Source organism: Sus scrofa, chromosome 13 (assembly GCF_054392235.1).
Source record: "Sus scrofa isolate SSC_HxYL_T2T_F1_AM1 chromosome 13, Sscrofa_HxYL_maternal_Yorkshire_Landrace_v2.0, whole genome shotgun sequence".
Classification (NCBI taxonomy): Eukaryota; Metazoa; Chordata; class Mammalia; order Artiodactyla; family Suidae; genus Sus; species Sus scrofa.
Window position 1 is genome coordinate 176683094 of NC_139395.1, and position 19435 is coordinate 176702528.

Genomic DNA, 19435 nt, shown 5'->3' on the forward strand with positions numbered 1-19435 from the left:
GTAGGCAGAAAATAACAGAAACATAGATGGATAAGTGTAAAAAATACAAGCCACAGAAGAGAAGTAAATATATGTCAGAGTAAGTCCAAAGATGGTGAAAAAGGAAAGGCTCAAATGTAGAAAATAAGTCTTAATCTTGGTTTTCATTTAAAGTTTTCAATGTTGGGAATCCTTTTTTTTTTCTTTTATTCAAAGTGCTAAGTTCATTTTTCTATGGAATTTGTGTATGAAAAATATTTTCATTTTAAAATTTACCTTAGAAACTTTGTATTTGTCATAAATTTACTTTCACTTCTGGAAAGTTCTTTCCATATTTAAAAGTTACTTTATCTTTATTATTAGTGTAATTAGAGCTAACTTTCTCTAGCAATCCTCCTAGTTTTATTTGAGAGCCCTTTTTTATATTAGTTTTTTTAGCAGAATAAAATGGAGCCAAACACTGGATCCTAATTCAGGCAATATAGATAACCAACATAAGTGCAGTTGTTCAGCATATTTTCATTTGGAATGGACTTTCTTCCTTGAAATCCAAAATCACTAATTAAAAATTCTCAAATTCAATAAGTGTGTGAGTTCTTAATTCAGAAATGCTGTAAAGAGCAATGGAGGGACATTTTTTGTTTAGTTCCTGTGACATATATATAAAATTTCCAGTGAAATTATCATCAGAAATGTGCAAAAGATAGAGGGGTTAATATGAAAGTGACTGATCTTAGATGTTTTATTCAGAGAGTATGATCATTTAAATAGAATGGATTTTTCATTAAAACTAACCAGAGGGATTTCTTTTTTAGAAATCACTATGAACTGATATTTAAATGTAGTTTAAGTCGATTAATGTTCCAGCTCATGAAAACTTATAACTCATTATAGTTATGTTAAAAGATAATAAAACATTGTTTAAGGAAATAATTGTCTTACAGTATGGTCATTAAATTAAAATATATTGATTATTCACTGTTTGTTTTCCATATTCATCTGTCCAACCTAAAATTATTATGAAACATATAGTTTTTTAACTTTATATATAAACATAATAAATATTATAGAATCTTTCCTCTTACCCATTTTATAAAAAGTTGAGAAAATTCTTCAAAGTGTTAAGCTTTCTAAAGTAGAAAAAATACACCAGCAAAGGGATGAGAATAACAAATGTAGCAATTCTTTAGACACTGATTCATTTCGGAGGCTTTATTTACCAAGCTCAGGAAAATGCTGTTTATATAAATTTTCCTGAAAACCAAGACTCAATAAATTGTAAAACTGTATTCTTTTTCATGCAAAGGAAGGAGTAAAGAACTTAAATCCCCTAATAGTACCCAAGAATTCCCTTTAGGAAAAAACCAAGTGGTTCCTCTGGGCATTGGAGATTTGAACATATAGGAGTCCAGGTTGTCCAACAGAGTAAGTATTACAGACGCTAAAATCATAAATATCAAGTCATTGTAGATTTGTTTTTAACAGTTGAAATCAACCTACTTTTTAGCTGTAAATGTTCCTTTTAGTGCCTTAATTAGTATGATATTGTCTAAGCTAATCATGATTTTAATGAGGCCAAAGTTCTAGAGACAATCCCATAAAAGTACTTTTCATGTAAAGTGCAGCTCATATTTCAGACCTACTCCTAACTTCCACTTTAAGCTGAAATTACATAAAAGATCTTTCTAAGAAAAGGTTGGTGGGAGATGGGGGGCAAAGGGAAATCAAATACAAAGAACCTCAATGGTTCTCAATGGTGCCTAGATAAGTGCTTCAAAAATTTTAATGCCTGTGAATCTCCTTGAAGATCTTAATTAAATGCATAAATTCAGATTATGTTTTATAGGACTGGGTGAGGCCTGTGGGTCTTAATTTCTAGCAAGGTGATGCTTGTGAACACTTGCCTAACACAGGATGTTCATTATTGAATGAAGGGCCTAGAATATCACAGGATATCAATCATTGGAGTAGCATAAATCCACAAATAACAAGTGCTGGAGGGGCTGTGAAGAAAAGGGAACCCTCCTGCACTGCTGGTGGGAATGTAAACTGGTACAGCCACTATGGAGAACAGTTTGGAGATACCTTAGAAATCTATACATAGAACTTCCATATGACCCTGCAATCCCACTCTTGGGCATCTATCCGGACAAAGCTCTACTTAAAAGAGACACATGCACCCGCATGTTCATTGCAGCACTATTCACAATAGCCAGGACATGGAAACAATCCAAATGTCCATCGACAGAGGATTGGATTCGGAAGAGGTGGTATATATACACAATGGAATACTACTCAGCCATAAAAAAGGATGACATAGTGCCATTTGCAGCAACATGGATGGAAATAGAGATTCTCATACTGAGCGAAATGAGCCAGAAAGACAAAGACAAATACCATATGATATCACTTATAACTGGAATCTAATATCCAGCACAAATGAACATCTCCTCAGAAAAGAAAATCATGGACTTGGAGAAGAGACTTGTGGTTGCCTGATGGGAGGGGGAGGGAGTGGGAGGGATCGGAAGCTTGGGCTTATCAGACACAACCTAGAATAGATTTACAAGGAGATCCCGCTGAATAGCATTGAGAACTATGTCTAGATACTCATGTTGCAACAGAAGAAATGGTGGGGGAAAAACTGTAATTGTAATGTATACATGTCAGGATAACCTGACCCCCTTGCTGTACAGTGGGAAAATAAAATAAAAATAAAAAAAAAAGAGAAAGAAACAGAGTATCTGTAATAAAAACAACTATAATAAACAAAAAAAAAAAAAAAATGGAATGTAAGAAGTACAAACTATTGCCAGGAAGTACAAGATACAAGGATGTAACTTGCAACACAGAGAATACCAGTATTTTATAATAACTTCATATGGCATATTATCAAAAAATATGGAATCACTCTGTTGTATAGCTAAATCTGATATATTTGTTTTTTAGGGTCACTCTTGAAGCATATGGAAGTTTCCAGGCTAGGGGTCAAATCAGAGCTGCAGCTGCCAGCCTATGCCACAGCCACAGCAACATGGGATCTGAGCCATGTCTGTGACCTACAGCACAGCTCATGGCCATGCCAGATCCTTAACCCACTGAGTGAGGTGATAGATAGAACCTGCATCCTCATGGATACCAGTCAGGTTCATTACCACTGAGCCACAATGGGGACTCCCAAGAAACTTTATTGCCTTTGCTTCTCACATGATATCTCATTAGTTCATTACTTTATTGACATAATAATGTTCGGTTAGCAATGATTCCATACTTACTGGTGATACATATGCATGACAGTTGTGTGGAAAATAAATTCAACAAAAATTCAGATGATTTTAATTCGGTGAAGTTCTCAGGGGGCCAGTGATAAAGAATATGTTTAGGTATCCCTTTAATATGAAAGATAATGAATTGAGTCTGCCCCCACCTGCAACTGAAAAGATGCACAATAACTAGCGGGCCCTGTGTATTTTATAGACAACACTATCTTCCTATGGTATGTTATTCCATGTCATTTACCAAGTGGCCAGATAAACTGCTAGTTTTGAATGGAGCTCAAACAAGAGACAGCTTTGCAACAAGTGTAGACTGTTTTTCAAGCTATTCTGCCACTTGGGCCATGTAATCTAACAGATCAATGGCACTTGAAGTTTCATTGGCACATAGGAAGGGTGTTTGGAGCTATTAGTGGATTTCCATAGATGGACCCACAGTGCAGGCCCTTAGAATACTGGAGGAAAGCTCTACCACTTCTTTGGATAAATGCTGCCCTTTTGAAAAATAGCTATTGGCCTGCCACTGGCCCTTTGTTTAGACTGAGTGCGGAAAACATGGGGCCACTAATTTCCAATGGTACTTGAGCTACCTTTATAAACTGAGTGTTTTTGATCCACCAAGTAATAAATTTGGGAGTACACACGAGCATCCCTTTATCAAATGGAACATGTATAAACATGGTCAAGTCTGAAAACTCCCTAAATGCACAAGTAGTAAGGTGAAGAAGTGGCCCAAATACTCAAGGTCCTTGCTCCTGCAACAGTGTCTTCTCTCTCACAGCCTATACCTATGTCTGTTTAAAATTTCTCTATGATTAAAAAAAAAAGATAAGAGAGAAAAAGAAGAATTAGGATGGAGGAAATCACAATTGGAAAGAAGTCACCTAAATAAGATGGCATACAGATCTAAACAAAAGATGTTAAAAAAAATACATCAATATCATTCAATGTGGGGAAGGAAAGTAAGAAAATCTAGGTTATTTTTATGACTTTAATGATGTGTTTGAGCCTATGGCTATCAGTCAAAATAAAACAGATATAGGAAGGACTTAACATACTTAAAAAACAGGGCAAACACAAATCAAAACCGAACATTACACTCATAAAAAGTGAAAAAAAAAACTAATCAAGCATAAAATAAATGGAAACCATCCAACCAAAAAAAAAAAAAAGAAAGAAAGAAAGAAAATAAGAGAAACAGAATCAACTGGAAAACAAGATTTAAAATGGCAATAAATATATATCTATCAATAATCATTTTAAATGTCAATGAACTGAATGCTCCAATCAAAAGACACAGAGTGGATAAAAAAGCAAAAACCTTCAATCTGCTGCCTACAAGAAACTCACCTTAGAGCAAAGGACACATATAGATTGAAAGTGAGGGGATGGGAAAAGATATTTCATGCCAATGGACAAGACAGGAAAACAGGAGTTGCAAAACTTGTACAGACAAAATAGATTTTAAAACGAAGGCCATAAAGAAAGACAAGAAGGACTATTTAATCGTTAAAGGATCCATTCAAGAAGAGGATATTCTAACCATCAATATATATGTCCCTAATATAGGAGCACCTAGATACCTACAACAAATACTAGCAGACATAAAAGGAGAAATTAATGGGAATACAATCGTAGTAGGAGACTTTAAAACCCCACTCACATCAATAGACAGATCCTCTAGACAGAAAATCAGTCAGGCAACAGAGATCCTGAAGGACACAATAGAAAAGTTAGAATTATTTGACACTTTTCTGAGATTACATGCAAAAAAATCAGAATACACATTCTTCTCAAGTACACATGGAACATTCTCAAGGATTGATCACATCCTGAGGCACAAAGCTAACCTCAATAAATTTAAGAGTATAGACATTATTTCAGATCTCTTCTCTGAGCACAATGGCATGAAACTAGAAATCACCCAGAGGAAGAGAAATGAGAAAAAAAGAAACTGCATGGAGACTAAACAACATGCTACTAAAAAACCAATGGGTCAGTGAGGAAATCAAGAAGGAAATTAAAACATACCTCAAGACAAAGGATAATGAAGACACAACCATTCCAAATCTGTGGGATGCCACAAAGCAGTACTTAGAGGGAAATTCATAGTAACACAGGCCTTCCTCAAAAAAGAGAAAAATCTAAAATCTACAACTTAACCCACCACCAAAATGAATTAGAAAAAGAACAACAAAGAAACCTTAATATCAGCAGAAGGAAGGCAATCACAAAATCAAAGAGGAAATCAATAAAATAGAGACAAAAAATGGAAGAAATCAATAAAACCAAGAGATGGTTCTTTGAAAAGGTAAACAAAATTGACAAACCTCCAGCTAGACTCACCAGGAAGAGGAGAGAAAGAACCAAATTAACATAAGAGGAGTTCCTGTCATTGCACAGTGGTTAATGAATCCAACTAGGAACCATGAGGTTGTGGGTTTGATCCCTGCCCTTGCTCAGTGGGTTAACGATCTGGCCTTGCCATGACCTGTGGTGTAGGTCGCAAACATGGCTCAGATCCTGTGTTGCTGTGGCTCTGGCATAGGCTGGCATCTACAGCTCTGATTTGACCCCTAGCCTGAGAACCTCCATATGCTGTGGGAGTGGATCAAAAAAATGTCAAAAAGGCAAAAATAATATAAAATAAAATAAAATAAGTGAAAAAGAAGTCACAACGGATACTACAGAAATACAAACAATGAGAGAATCCCATGAAAAATTGTATGGCGACAAATTTGACAACCTAAAATAAATCAAAAACTTTCTAGAGACTTATAGACTGCCAAAACTGAATCAAGAAGAAATAGACAAACTGAACAAACCGATCACTAGAAATGAAATTGAATATATCATAAAAACACTCCCTACAAATTGAAGTCCAGGACCAGATGACTTCAAAGGTGAATTCTACCAAACATACAAAGAAGAGCTTGTGCCCATCCTCCTTAAACTTTTTCAAAAGGTTGAAGAAGAAGGAGCACTACTAAAAACATTCTATGACACCACCATCACCCTAATTCCAAAACCACACAAAGATACCACCAAAAAAGAAAACTATAGGCAAATATCTTTGATGAATATAGATGCAAAAATTCTCAACAAAATTTTAGCCAAGAGAATCCAACATATAAAAAAGATCATACACCAAGACCAGGTGGGATTCATCCCCAGTTCACAAGGATGATTCAAGAAAATGCAACTTAATCAACTTCATTTACCACATGAACAAAAGAAAAGTCAAACTTCACATGATCAACTGTATAGATGTAGAAAAAGCATTTGACAAAGTTCAACATCCATTTATGATAAAGATTCTTGCCAAAGTGGGTATAGAGGGAACATACCTTAACAAGATAAAAGCCATTTATTACAAACATACAGAAAATATAATAATGGAGAAAAGCTGAAAGCCTTCCCACTTAAAACTGGAACAAGAAAATGATGCCCACTCTCACCACTGCTATTCAACATAGTATTGGAAGTTCTAGCCACAGCAATCAGACAAACAAAAGAAAGAAAAGGCATCCAAATAGGAAGAGAACAGGTGAAACTGTCACTGTATGCAGATGACATGGTACTATATAAAGAAAACCTTCTGAGTTCACATCATGGCTCAGTGGTTAATGAATACGACTAGGAATGAGGAGGTTGTGGGTTCGATCCCTGTCCTCGCTCAGCAGGATAAGGATCTGGCAATGCCTTGAGCTGTGTTGTAGGTCACAGACACAGCTCAGATCTGGTGATGATGTGACTGGCAGCTACATCTCCGATTGGACCCCTAGCCTGTGAACATCCATATGCACCAGGTGTGGCCCTAGAAAAGACAAAAAAGTAAAAAAAGAGGAAACTCTCAAGGACTCTACTTTAACTGATAAACAAATTCAGCAAAGTAGCAGAATATAAGATTAACATTCAGATACCAGCCACATTTCTGTTTGCTAACAATGAAATATTCTAAAAGGAATACAAAAATAAAATACCTTTAAAGTTTCAGCCCCCAAAATCAAATACCTGGTAATACACCTGACCGAGGAGGTGAAGGGCTTATAGCTGAGAATAATAAAACATTAATCAAGGAAATTAAAGAGATGTAAAGAAATAGAAAGATATTCCATGTGCCTGGGATGAAACCAATAATAATATAAAAATGGCCATGCTACACTAAAGCAACTTACAGATTCAATGCAATCCCTATCAAATTACCCATGACATTTACACAGAACTTCAACAAACAATCCAAAAATTTGTATGGAACCACAGTAGTCCCACAATTGCCAAAGCAATTCTGAGGAACAAAAACCAAGCAGGAGGCATAACTCTCCCAGACTTCAGGCAATATTGCAAAGCCACAGTCATCAAGACAGTGTGGTACTGGTATCAGACAGACAGACTGAGCAATGGAAGAGAGGAAAGAACCCAGCAATAGACCCCAACACCTGTAGTCAATTTATCTTTGACAAAGGAGGCAAGAACATAAATTGGGAAAAAGACAGTCTCTTCAGCAAGAATTGCTGGGAAACCTGGACAGCTATATGCAAATCAATGAAACTAGAACACACCCTCACACCATACACCAAAATTAACTCCAAATGGCTGAAAGACTTAAATATAAGACAAGACACCATCAAACTCCTGGAAGAGAACATAGGCAAAACATTCTCTGACATAAACCTCATGAATATTTTCTCAGGTCAGTCTCTGAAAGCAATAGAAATAAAAGCAAAGATAACTCAATGGGACCTAATCAAACTGACAAGCTTTTGCACAGCAAAGGAAACCAAAAATAAACCAAAAAGACAACTTACAGAATGGGAGATGATAGTTTCAAAAGATGCAACTGACAAGGGCTTAATATCTAAAATATACAAACAACTTACACAACTCAACATCAAAAAAAGTCAACAGCCCAACTGAGAAATGGTCAATGACCTGAATAGACACATCTCCAAGGAAGATGTACAGATGGCCAACAAGCACATGAAAAAAAATGCTCAACATCACTGATTATTAGAGAAATGCAAATCAGAAGTACCATGAGATACCACCTCATGCCTGTCAGAATGGCCATCACTAACAAGTCCTCAAATCACAAATGCTGGAGTGTGTGTGTAGAAAGGGGAACCCTCCTGCACTCTGGGTAGGAATGTAAGCTGGTTCAACCACTGTGGAGAACATATGGAGATACCTTAGAAATCTATGCATAGAACTACCGTATGATCCAGAAATCCTACTCTTGGGCATATAACTGCAGAAAACTTTCCTTAAAAAGACACAAGCACTTGCATGTTTGTTACAGCATATTCACAATAGCCAAGACGTGGAAACAACCCAAATGTCTATCACCAGACAATTGGATTAGGAAGATGTGGTATATATACACAATGGAATACTACTCCGCCATAAAAAGAATGAAATGATGCCATTTGCAGGAACATGAATGGAACTAGAGATTCTCATACTCAGTGTAGTAAGTCAGAAAGAGACAGACATGGATTAGCAATGAGATCCTGCTATATAGCACTGAGAACTATATCTAGTCATTTATGGCAGAGCATGATAATGGGAGAAAAAAGAATGTGCACTTGTATTTGTAACTGGGTCGCCATGCTGTACAGTAATAAAAAAAATTGTATTGGGAAAATAACAATTAAAAAAAATTTAAATGAAAGAGACAGAAAAATACCATATGGTATCACTTATATCTGGAATCTAATATATGGCACAAATTAAACTTTCCACAGAAGAGAAAATCATGGACTTGGAGAATAGACTTGTGGTTGCCAAGGTTGGGGGGAGGGGAGTGGGATGGATTGGGAGCTTGGGGTTGATTAAAAGATGCAGACTATTGCCTTTGGAATGGGTTAGCAATGAGATCCTGCTGTAGCACTGGATACTATGTCTAGTCACTTATGATGGAGCATGGTAATGTGAGAAAAAATAATGTATGCATGTATCTATAATTGGGATACCATGCGATACAGTAGAAAAAAAATAATGTATTGAGGAAATCAAAGAAAAAAATAAGAATTGTGGCTCTCAAATTTAAAGGGAAAGTCAGAATGACTGGAGGTCATTTCCAAAGGTTTCCACCCTTTGTATTGTCCTTTCATCCCACTTCTGGGCAGGTGAATGTAGAATTCAATGGGAAATCTGTTTCAAAGAATGAATTACTGTAGACCTTTCTATCTCTTAAGTTTGACAACCAAAATTTTAAAACAAAAACAGCAAAAGAAAGCCTGGACCAAGCATATTGTGACATATTTCTAATACACATCTAATAGCAATGATGTGTAGAATACTAAGACAGTTAATAAGGAGTTCTGTTAAGTCCAAGGATGGTTGTTTTGTCAGAGCATTTACTTCATGGACTAATAATCAATAACTGGAGTATTTGTTCTAGTGAGAACAAAATACTTTCCTTCTGTGATGGAAATTGTCCAAGATCATCAATTTGCTACCAAGTAGGTGGTTGATTACTCCAATGAATAGTGCTATATGACTTAGTGTATATTAGATTTTAACATATTTCTAATATACAACTTTGAAAAGGATTTTGCCCTAACTATTCCAAAAGTAAGACTTTGAGAAAAACAGTTCAAGTTTTATTGGTGTTTTTTTTTTCCTAAACCTAATTACTTTTTAACACAGTCTGGCAATTTTGTCAGCAGTCTCATTTTTTTAAATTTAATTTGTGTTAAAGTATAGTTGGTTTATAGTATCATGTCAATTTCTGCTGCACAGCATAGTAACCCAGTCATAGACATATATACATTCTTTTTGTCATACATTCCATCATCTTCTGTTCCAAGAGATTGGATATAGTACCCCCAACTTTCTGAAGAGTAAAAATATATTGTAGGGTAATGAGAAAAATGTATATACATGTCTGTAAATAAATAAGAGCTGTGATTTTTTTTTAAATCTCCAAGTAAAGAAAATGAATGCACCATCATAAAAAAGAATGTTTCAGGTATATTATTTGTAATTCCATGGGATGGTTTAATCCAACATCACCAGTCTTCCAGACAATGAGTGGATCTAGCATTGTGATATCATCTGAACATCCATATGTCAATTAGATAACACATAAGTATTTTCATAGTTTCTTTTTAAAGGATTGGGCAATTAGAATTCATCTTGTCTAAAAAGTGGGCTTTGCACAGGTGTACATTTTACTTCTTTCCCAATGTGGACTAAAATGGAAAAATAATGTACAAAATGAATAAGTCCATCAGACAAGTGAGAATGGGATCACATCAATGAACTAAGGATTTTGGTGAATTTCTGGAAAGGGTAAATTAGTTGGGTTTATACTGAAGGACAAATCAGAGCAGAGGAAGCAGACATGCAAAAGTGCAGGCTGAAGAGTGATCTGAGTGTCTGAGAGGCACGCTCTGGTCTGCTCTAGTGTAACACATCCTAAAGTAAGACTTGGCAAGTAACAAGCCTCACTCATACACTCAGAGCTTGACTTCAATGTTACCATTCAAAGAAAAAAAGCCAATTAGGACTACAGGCTTTATGATGGCAGAATAAATACAAACTAGTAGCTTATATTATAATCTAGATTTTAAGTCATAGCAATAAATAAGCAAGAAAAATCTAGATAATTGACAGGAAATTATTACAAAAAAATGGTACTGTTACACAAAACCAAAAATCAACAAACTACAGACATATGGGATAACATGAATTCTCTACGACATGAATTCTCGAGGATGAAAGAATAAGAGCAGATGGATTCTTATCCAATCACCCCTTTCCCAGAGATTGGAAATACTTTGTCATATTTGCTACAAGGAGCTAAACCTAGTGATCAGAACAAGAATTATTCACTATGACTGTATGATGCTTGTAATTGTCATAAAACAATCTTAAGAAGATGAGCTTCAGCAGCCATCCCAGGCCCAGTAATCTTCCTGGGTTCATTACAATCTTATAAAATGTTGATGTATCTCACTGCATTCTATGTATTTGTGCTGTGAGATTTTCTAAATTTCATAAATACTTCACAAGCACCTATTTAGAACCTAATGTGCTAAACCACTCTGCTATGTGTAGCAAAAATAGGAATAGTACTAGGATTTCTAATTTATAATCTAAAAGAGGTTATAGGCAAAAATAAGTTTTATGTAAGCCCAACTGTGATCTCTAAGAAGAATAAATAACCTTACAAATATTTCATTTCAGTGCACATTCCACACTTTAGGTAATCTAGAAATGCATCACTGAAGTTCTGAAACATAGACTGTGATGAAAGGACATCATTTGAGTTGTAAACAGGTATGGGATATTTGCAGGGGCTAAGGACATGGTGGATAGATTCTCTGTGGAGAGACCCATATGAGGAAAAGGATGAAGCTGAGGAGTGAGACATGATGAGTGTCTTTCAGTAGATCATTTTGAATATAGGGCAGAATTCATTAGGAGAAATAGGAGGGAAGAGACTTCAGAGTGCAGATGATGTTTGTTTGAAAGGACCTCAAATTATGCAAGAGTGAACAAATGCTGGGTGAGGAAGATTGAGATAGACTTAGTGTATATATGTATGTAATATGAATATGCACATGGACAAATGAACGTATGTTTATGTATGTATACAGAGCTAGATGTGCGTATACTGTGTATCCACATGACACAGTAGCAATGAAAATGATGACAATCCACTTAAAGTTATTTAAGAGTGATTCGATGTAATCTGAATTTATTTACAAGGAGTATTCTGGCAGCTGTATTGGGAAGTAAGAATCAACCAAATGAAGGGGATGAGTAACTATAATTCTTCAAATCACAGAGGTAGGTAGGTATGAAAGTGAGGGTCACAGTGGTAACAGTAAGAATGTACCTAGAGGAGTTCCCCTCATGGCTCAGTTGTTAACGAATCCTACTAGCAACCATGAGGTTGCGGGTTCAGTCCCTGGCCTTGCTCAGTGGGTTAAGGATCCAGCATTTCTGTGAGCTGTGGTGTACGTTGCAGACATGCCTCAGATCCCACGTTGCCATGGCTCTGGTGTGGGCTGGTGGCTACAGCTCCGATTCAAGTCCTGGCCTGGGTACCTCCATATGCCACGGGAGCAGCTCAAGACAAAAAAATAAATAAATAAAAATAATGAACCTAGAATCAGTGGTGAGACAATAGAAAGGGTAGACCTGAAGATGCACTACTCATTCTTCTTAGAGTAAAGAGTATGATGAAAATTAAAATTTAAGGACTTTAGGGAAGAAACCTCCAAACTCTTCTTCATTGTCATGTATTTCCCAGCCACCCACTGAGCACTATGATATATCATCTTAACATAATTTTAACTTTGGTAATGTGTATTTAAAAGCACCTTGTTGTCAACCACACATTCCAATAACTATTATTGATCACCAATTTCTTTATCTTACGAGCTTCATTTTGTTAATTCTAGGAAGATTGACAATTTTTCTCCTCTTCTGCCATTTCCTTTTTCTTCTTGATACCTATCCAGTTTACATCTTCAGTCTAATCTGTTGGCTTTCTGAATTAGTGAAATTTGTCAGATTGACCTACAACATACAAACACAGCTAGAAAGGACATTACAGAAACCATACACAGTGAGAGGCAACTCACCTCTTGCCTTTTCTCTAAGAAACACACCAAAGTAAGAGCATTTCTTACAGTGTAGCTATTTTCATTGCCTTAACTTGCATGTCATTTTGCCCTCATTGATTTCCTGTTTGTATTTATTTCTCTATGTGGTATGGTGTAATCCCCACAAGAAGTGAAATTTATCTTTCCCCAAATAACATGGACTATAAGACCGTTTGATGGGTAGCAGATTTCCAGGAAATTGCCTCTATCCATTTACATAAAAACTGCCTCCATGTAGAGTTAAATGTTATATCGGTCTCCTGGCTGTTTGGCTGTAGAAATATCAAAGACATCATAAGCAAGTATTGTTCAGAGGAACAGCACTATTTCAGTACTTAATGTATTTATAAATCCAAATTGAATGGCATACAGGTCTATAAAATATTTTCATTCTTGCATTATGTTCTAGTTATTTTAGTATGATATAAACACATAAGATGTAGTTGTTTTAAGGAATTTCTTAGGTACTAATATCTTAAGTCAATAAAAGAATAAGATGACTATAAATTCAAACACTTTGGACAATAATCAACACATAGCAACATCTAATCTGCACAATGTTGCATTGTTTTAATGAAAGGAGAACATATATCAGTATGAAATCTAAACATTTCTCTTTAACATTTTTGTCAGAGAATCTATGACTTTCTGGTTTCTCAGGCTGTAGATAATTGGATTTAAGAAAGGAATTATGACATCATAAAATAAAGAGTCCATCATATCTCCATCATTTTCTTGTGCAGATCCAGGGAGCACATATGTGAAGAGAAACGGGCCATAGTATAAAGAGACAGATAGGAGGTGGCCTCCACAGGTGAAGAAGGCCTTCCTTATGCCTTCCTTGGACTTCTTTTGTAATATTGTAAAGAGGACAAGTGTATAAGAGATAAGAACAACAGAAATGGTGAATGCCTGTATTATCCCAGCGAAGATGAATATCCTCAGATAGTTAATGGAAGGGTCAGTACAGGATATCTTAAAAAGTGGTATAATGTCACAGTAAGAGTGATGTATGATGACGGAATTACAGAAAGTTAATCTGAGTAAAAAAACACTATGAATCATAGCATGAGACAGACCACCTAAAAATGACAAAATTAACAGCCGGATGCATAGTCTTTTGGTCATAATCACTGGATACAGTAATTGTTTGCATATGGCCACATAGCGATCATATGCCATAGTTGCCAACAGAAAACATTCTGTGGTTACACAGATTGCAAAGGAAAAAAAAAATTGTACAACACATTTAGAGAAAGATCATTTTGCTCTTGGCAAAGAAGTTGACCAGCATGTTGGGGGTCACTGTGGATGATAACCAAGTATCCACAAAGGCCAAGTTCCCAAGGAATAAGTACATGGGTATATGAAGGTGAGGGTCATTGCAGATGAGAGCAATCAGACCAAGGTTTCCGATGAGTGATGAGGTATATTATCAAGAAGAGCAGGAACAGGGGGATTTGCCACTCTGACTGATACTTAAGTCCTGTGAGAACAAACTCTGTCAGTTCTGTTGCATTTTTTGCTTCCGTGTGCTTAATAGATGGCCTCTGAAAAACAATGTAATAAATGGAGAAATAACATTGATTTATAACTTTAAAAAGAAAATTTGATGAGGCTAAAATAAATAAAAGCATAGAAGCGCCTGTATGCATTTTATTATATTTACTCTTACCAAAAATATAAAAAATATTTGCAGAAATTGCTACACTGGAAAATGTGATTATTTTGCTCCAAAAAAAGTACAGGGATGGACAGATGTAGAAGAGAAGAAAGACATTCTGAACGTGAGCAAGTTTATGGGAAATTTTTTGAATTAGGTAGAGAAGTTTTATGTTTAAGACATGAATGTAGTGTTAAAAGTAAGAGTTTAGAAGAACCTGGATTGTATAATATACCGAATGCCATGTGAAAGATCTTGAACATTACTCTTTAAGGATATCCATTCACTGAAAACTAAAACAGCAGCATCATCACTTATTTTTGAAATTACATATTTGGTTGTAGAAAAAGGCTGCAGGGAGAAGAATCTGGTGTCAGAAACACTATTCAGGACTGGGATTTTGTCTAGTGATTTCTAAACCATATTACACGTCAGAATTGTCTGGTGGAGTTTTGGTCAAAATATAGATTCTGAGGTATTACCGTGAAAATTGATTCAGTAGGTTATGAATGTTGACTGCTAATATTCATGTTATAAATACTCCTCAGGTTATTAAAAGGTATTTTAAATTCTTTGTGTAATAGGATATTTAGAGTTTTTGCAGAAGACAAAGAGATCAAAATAAATTAGAATGTGAAGTCACTAGGATCTGATGACATGAGATATGAAGTGTGTTTAGTAAAGGAGAGAGTGTAACATGTTAGCTTGGAAGAGTAATCAGAAGTTGAGAGTGACAACTCAGGTGCAGTATCCAGTTTTTGCAAGGAGCAATCACTGAACTGCCAGATAACATAAACTTAGCACTATCATTCAACAAGGGTTTAATAGAAATAATGACTTGGAAGTCACTGAGTATATATGACTAACCCACTGGAAACTGTTCATATTGTTAAAACAAGGAGGCATGAAAATAAAGATGAAGTTATACTAAAGAGATTGAAAATGGGTATATATAAATAGCATCTGATCATCTTTTCTACCACAAGTGATGTTATTGTCAGAAGTGGGAAAAAGGATAGAAAGTTTACTATTTAAGTGATTTAAGTGAAAATATAATCAGAGGATTTTCCTGGTGGCCTAGCAGTTAAGAATCCATTGTTGTCACTGCTGTGGTGCAGGTTTGATCCCAGGAACTTCCAAATGCCATGGACATGGCCAAAAGATTTTAATCAGAGAATGTGGTTAATTTAGTTGAATAAATATTTTGAATGAAAATATTTTACTATTTATTTATTTATTTATTTATTTTTTATTTTCCCACTGTACAGCAAGGGGATCAAGTTATCCTTACATGTATACATTACAATTACATTTTTCCCCCACCCTTTGTTCTGTTGCAACATGAGTATCTAGACAAAGTTCTCAATGCTATTCAGCAGGATCTCCTGGTAAATCTATTCTAAGTTGTGTCTGATAAGCCCAAGCTTCCGATCCCTCCCACTCCCTTCCCCTCCCATCAGGCAGTCACAAGTCTTTTCTCCAAGTCCATGATTTTCTTTTCTGAGGAGATGTTCATTTGTGCTGGATATTAGATTCCAGTTATAAGTGATATCATATGGTACTTGCCTTTGTCTTTCTGACTCATTTCACTCAGTATGAGATTCTCTAGTTCCATCCATGTTGCTGCAAATTGCATTATGTCATTCTTTTTTATGGCTGAGTAGAATTCCATTGTGTATATATACCACATCTTCCGAATCCAATCATCTGTTGATGGACATTTGGGTTGTTTCCATGTCCTGGCTATTGTGAATATTGCTTCAGTGAACATGCGGGTGCACGTGTCTCTTTTAGGTAGAGTTTTGTCCGGATAGATGCCCAAGAGTGGGCTTGCGGGGTCATATGGAAGTTCTATGTATAGATTTCTAAGGTATCTCCATACTGTTCTCCATAGTGGCTGTACCAGTTTACATTCCCACCAACAGTGCAGGAGGGTTCCCTTTTCTCCACAACCCCTCCAGCACTTGTTATTTGTGTACTTATTAATGATGGCCATTCTGACTGGTGTGAGGTGGTATCTCATGGTAGTTTTGATTTGCATTTCTCTTATAATCAGCGATGTTGAGCATTTTTTCATGTGTTTGCTGGCCATCTGTATATCTTTTTTGGAGAACAGTCTATTCAGGTATTTTGCCCATTTTTCCATTGATTGATTGGCTTTTATGCTGTTGGGTTGTATAATTTGTTTATATATTCTAGAGATTAAGCCCTTGTACATTGCATCATTTGAAACTATTTTCTCCCATCTGAAAGCTGTCTTTTTGTTTTATTTTTGGTTTCCTTTGCTGTGCAAAAGCTTTTCAGTTTGATTAGGTCCCATGGGTTTATTTTTGCTCTAATTTCTATTGCTTTGGGAGACTGACCTGAGATAATATTCATGAGGTTGATGTCAGAGAGTGTTTTGCCTATGTTCTCTTCTAGGATTTTGATGATGTCTTGTCGTATATTTAAGTCCCTCAGCCATTTTGAGCTTATTTTGTGCATGGCATAAGGGTTTCTTTGCTTTGCATGCAGCTATCCAGGTTTTCCAGCAATGCTTGCTGAATAGACTGTCTTTTTCCCATTTTATATTCTTGCCTCCCTTGTCAAAGATTAATTGACCATAGGTGTCAGGGTTTATTTCTGGGTTCTCTATTTTGTTCCATTGGTCTGTCTGTCTGTTTTGATTACTGTGGCTTTGTAGTATTTCTTGAAGTCTGGGCAAGTTATGCCTCCTGCTTGGTTTTTGTTTCTCAGGATTGCTTTGGCGATTCTGGGTCTTTTGTTATTCCATTTAAATTTTTGGATTGTTTTTTCTAGTTCTGTGGAGAATGTCATGGGTAATTTGATAGGAATTGCATTGAATCTTCTTACACAAGAATCTTACACAAGAAACATTATGACCTAAATCTCTGAATCCCTTTAATTTGATTAATGTTCATCAAAACATATCCTATGGAGTCATTATGATTAATCTAATCAGATAATTATTTATCATTAAAGAGATGGTCTTAGAGCTATTTTGCTTATAATAATAAAATATACAGATTATTCACTATTTTCTGTTTTCAACTTGGCTTTTTTATGTCTGGTAAAGCAAGTCAAAATTATTATAAACGTAACAGTGTTTTAACTTTCCATTAAAAGTAATGAATACTATAGAAATATTTTTCTCTTACCAATATACATTAAAAAATTGTGGGTATCCTTTTGGCATTTGCTTTCTGAAGTCGAAAATAATACAAGGACACTGGAATAACAGTAACACAGGCAGCAATATTTTATACCAGAATTCATTTTGGAGGCTTCATTATCCAGGCTTAGGAAAAAGTTTACATGAATTTGTTTTGAATACAAGAGTCAACCAATTGTACAACTGTGTGATTTTTCCAGAAGAGAAAGGAGTAAAGAACTGAAATTCCCCTGAGAGCACTCATGGACTCCCATTAGGACAAAGCTAAGCTGTCCTTCAGGGCATTGAGGCCTTGAACATGTATGAGAAATCCAGGTAGTTCATCAGGGCACTATAGGCTCTGAAATCATAATCAGTATTCATTGTAGAGAGTTCCATCTTAACAATTGAAATTATATTTTATGCTTCCACTTTGTACTGCAAATAGCACATCTGACATGTTTATGCAAGCTCCCGTGTATCTGTAAAGTTTTGTACTGTTTGGACTTTGATCAGTATTACCTTGTCCAAGCTAATCACATGTGATTTTAGTGAGGCCAATGGTTTTGATTCCCTCTAAACTCCAACTGCAAGAAAGTTGACCTTCCCATGTTAACTCCCATTTCAGTTCTGTATCATCAAAGAGCCTATATCATTGGAGAAGCACAACATGGTAAATGTGGTTTGCAAAGAGAGAAGCAGGAGGAGCCAGATGTGATCAGGGAGGTGAGAATAGGTGGATAACACAGGGTCTGGAGGTTATGTCATAGTAACTAGCCCCATTTAGAGGAAAACTATTCAGGGATTTGGGGCATGGTGGTAAGAAATTCAGATTTTCCTTTTGTATAAAAGCAGAGAAAACTGTCAATGAATTCAGAAAAATAATACTTAATTTACTTCTTTGTGATATTTTCATGTTACATCTCAGTAAAAAAAAAAATGTTCAGCTTTTACTTCAGACTTCCTGGTTAGATAGGAAGAGATCAAACAGCATCATTTTGATAAACTTATTAATCACTTACCCTGCATCCTCAAAATTTTGCTGATGAAAGCCAAATTAGAGGAAATTCACTTAGAAGAGAGATTGTTGTGACAAGTGCATAGAAAAGTGGAGTGGGGTATGTGGTGTGCAGAGATAGCTTCAAGATAACCAACACTAGACTAAAATTTACTGTCCCCTCCAGTTTTTTGTAATTGCCTGTTGATATGTTTGGTTGCCTACCTATGACTACAAAGGCCTGTGCTGCTACGTCTAATATCGGTATTCTTTTCATTTTTAGGCATTTTTTTTTGTTTGTTTTCAAGTAATTTGCTTTTATTCTCTGACTACAGTTTTTTTTAATTGTTATTTCCCCAGTACACTTTTTTTTATATACTGTACAGTATGGTGACCCAGTTACACATACATGTATAGGTTCTTTTTTATAGGTATTTTAATTGTTAATACCTCACTGTGCTTTCATTTGCAATTCCCTAGTGACTAATAATACAGAGTATCTTTTTTTGCATCATTTTGAAATCGGTATATCTTTTTTGGTAGAGTTTTTGTTCAAATATTTTGCCCAATTCTTAATTGGGTTATTTTTCTTTTTATTATGAGTTCTGGGAGTGCTTCCGTATATCCTGGATACAAGCCTTGTATGTGACATATGACTTGTAAATATTGTAATACACCACACTAGCCTGTTACATTTGATAACATTATGCTGATTGGTTTTAGTGAGCAAGAAGTAATACTCACTGGTAA

General features: G+C 35.6%; 1 protein-coding gene and 1 pseudogene across 3 annotated transcripts in view; one reads left to right on the forward strand and one right to left on the reverse strand.

Annotated features, from left to right (window-relative positions):
* LOC146397788 (uncharacterized) overlaps nucleotides 1–19435 on the forward strand; it is a 797689-nt gene that overhangs the window by 366654 nt on the left and 411600 nt on the right. The gene's annotated exons all lie outside the window — the stretch shown is intronic.
* On the reverse strand, nucleotides 13478–18962 carry LOC146397789 (olfactory receptor 5H8-like; annotated as a pseudogene).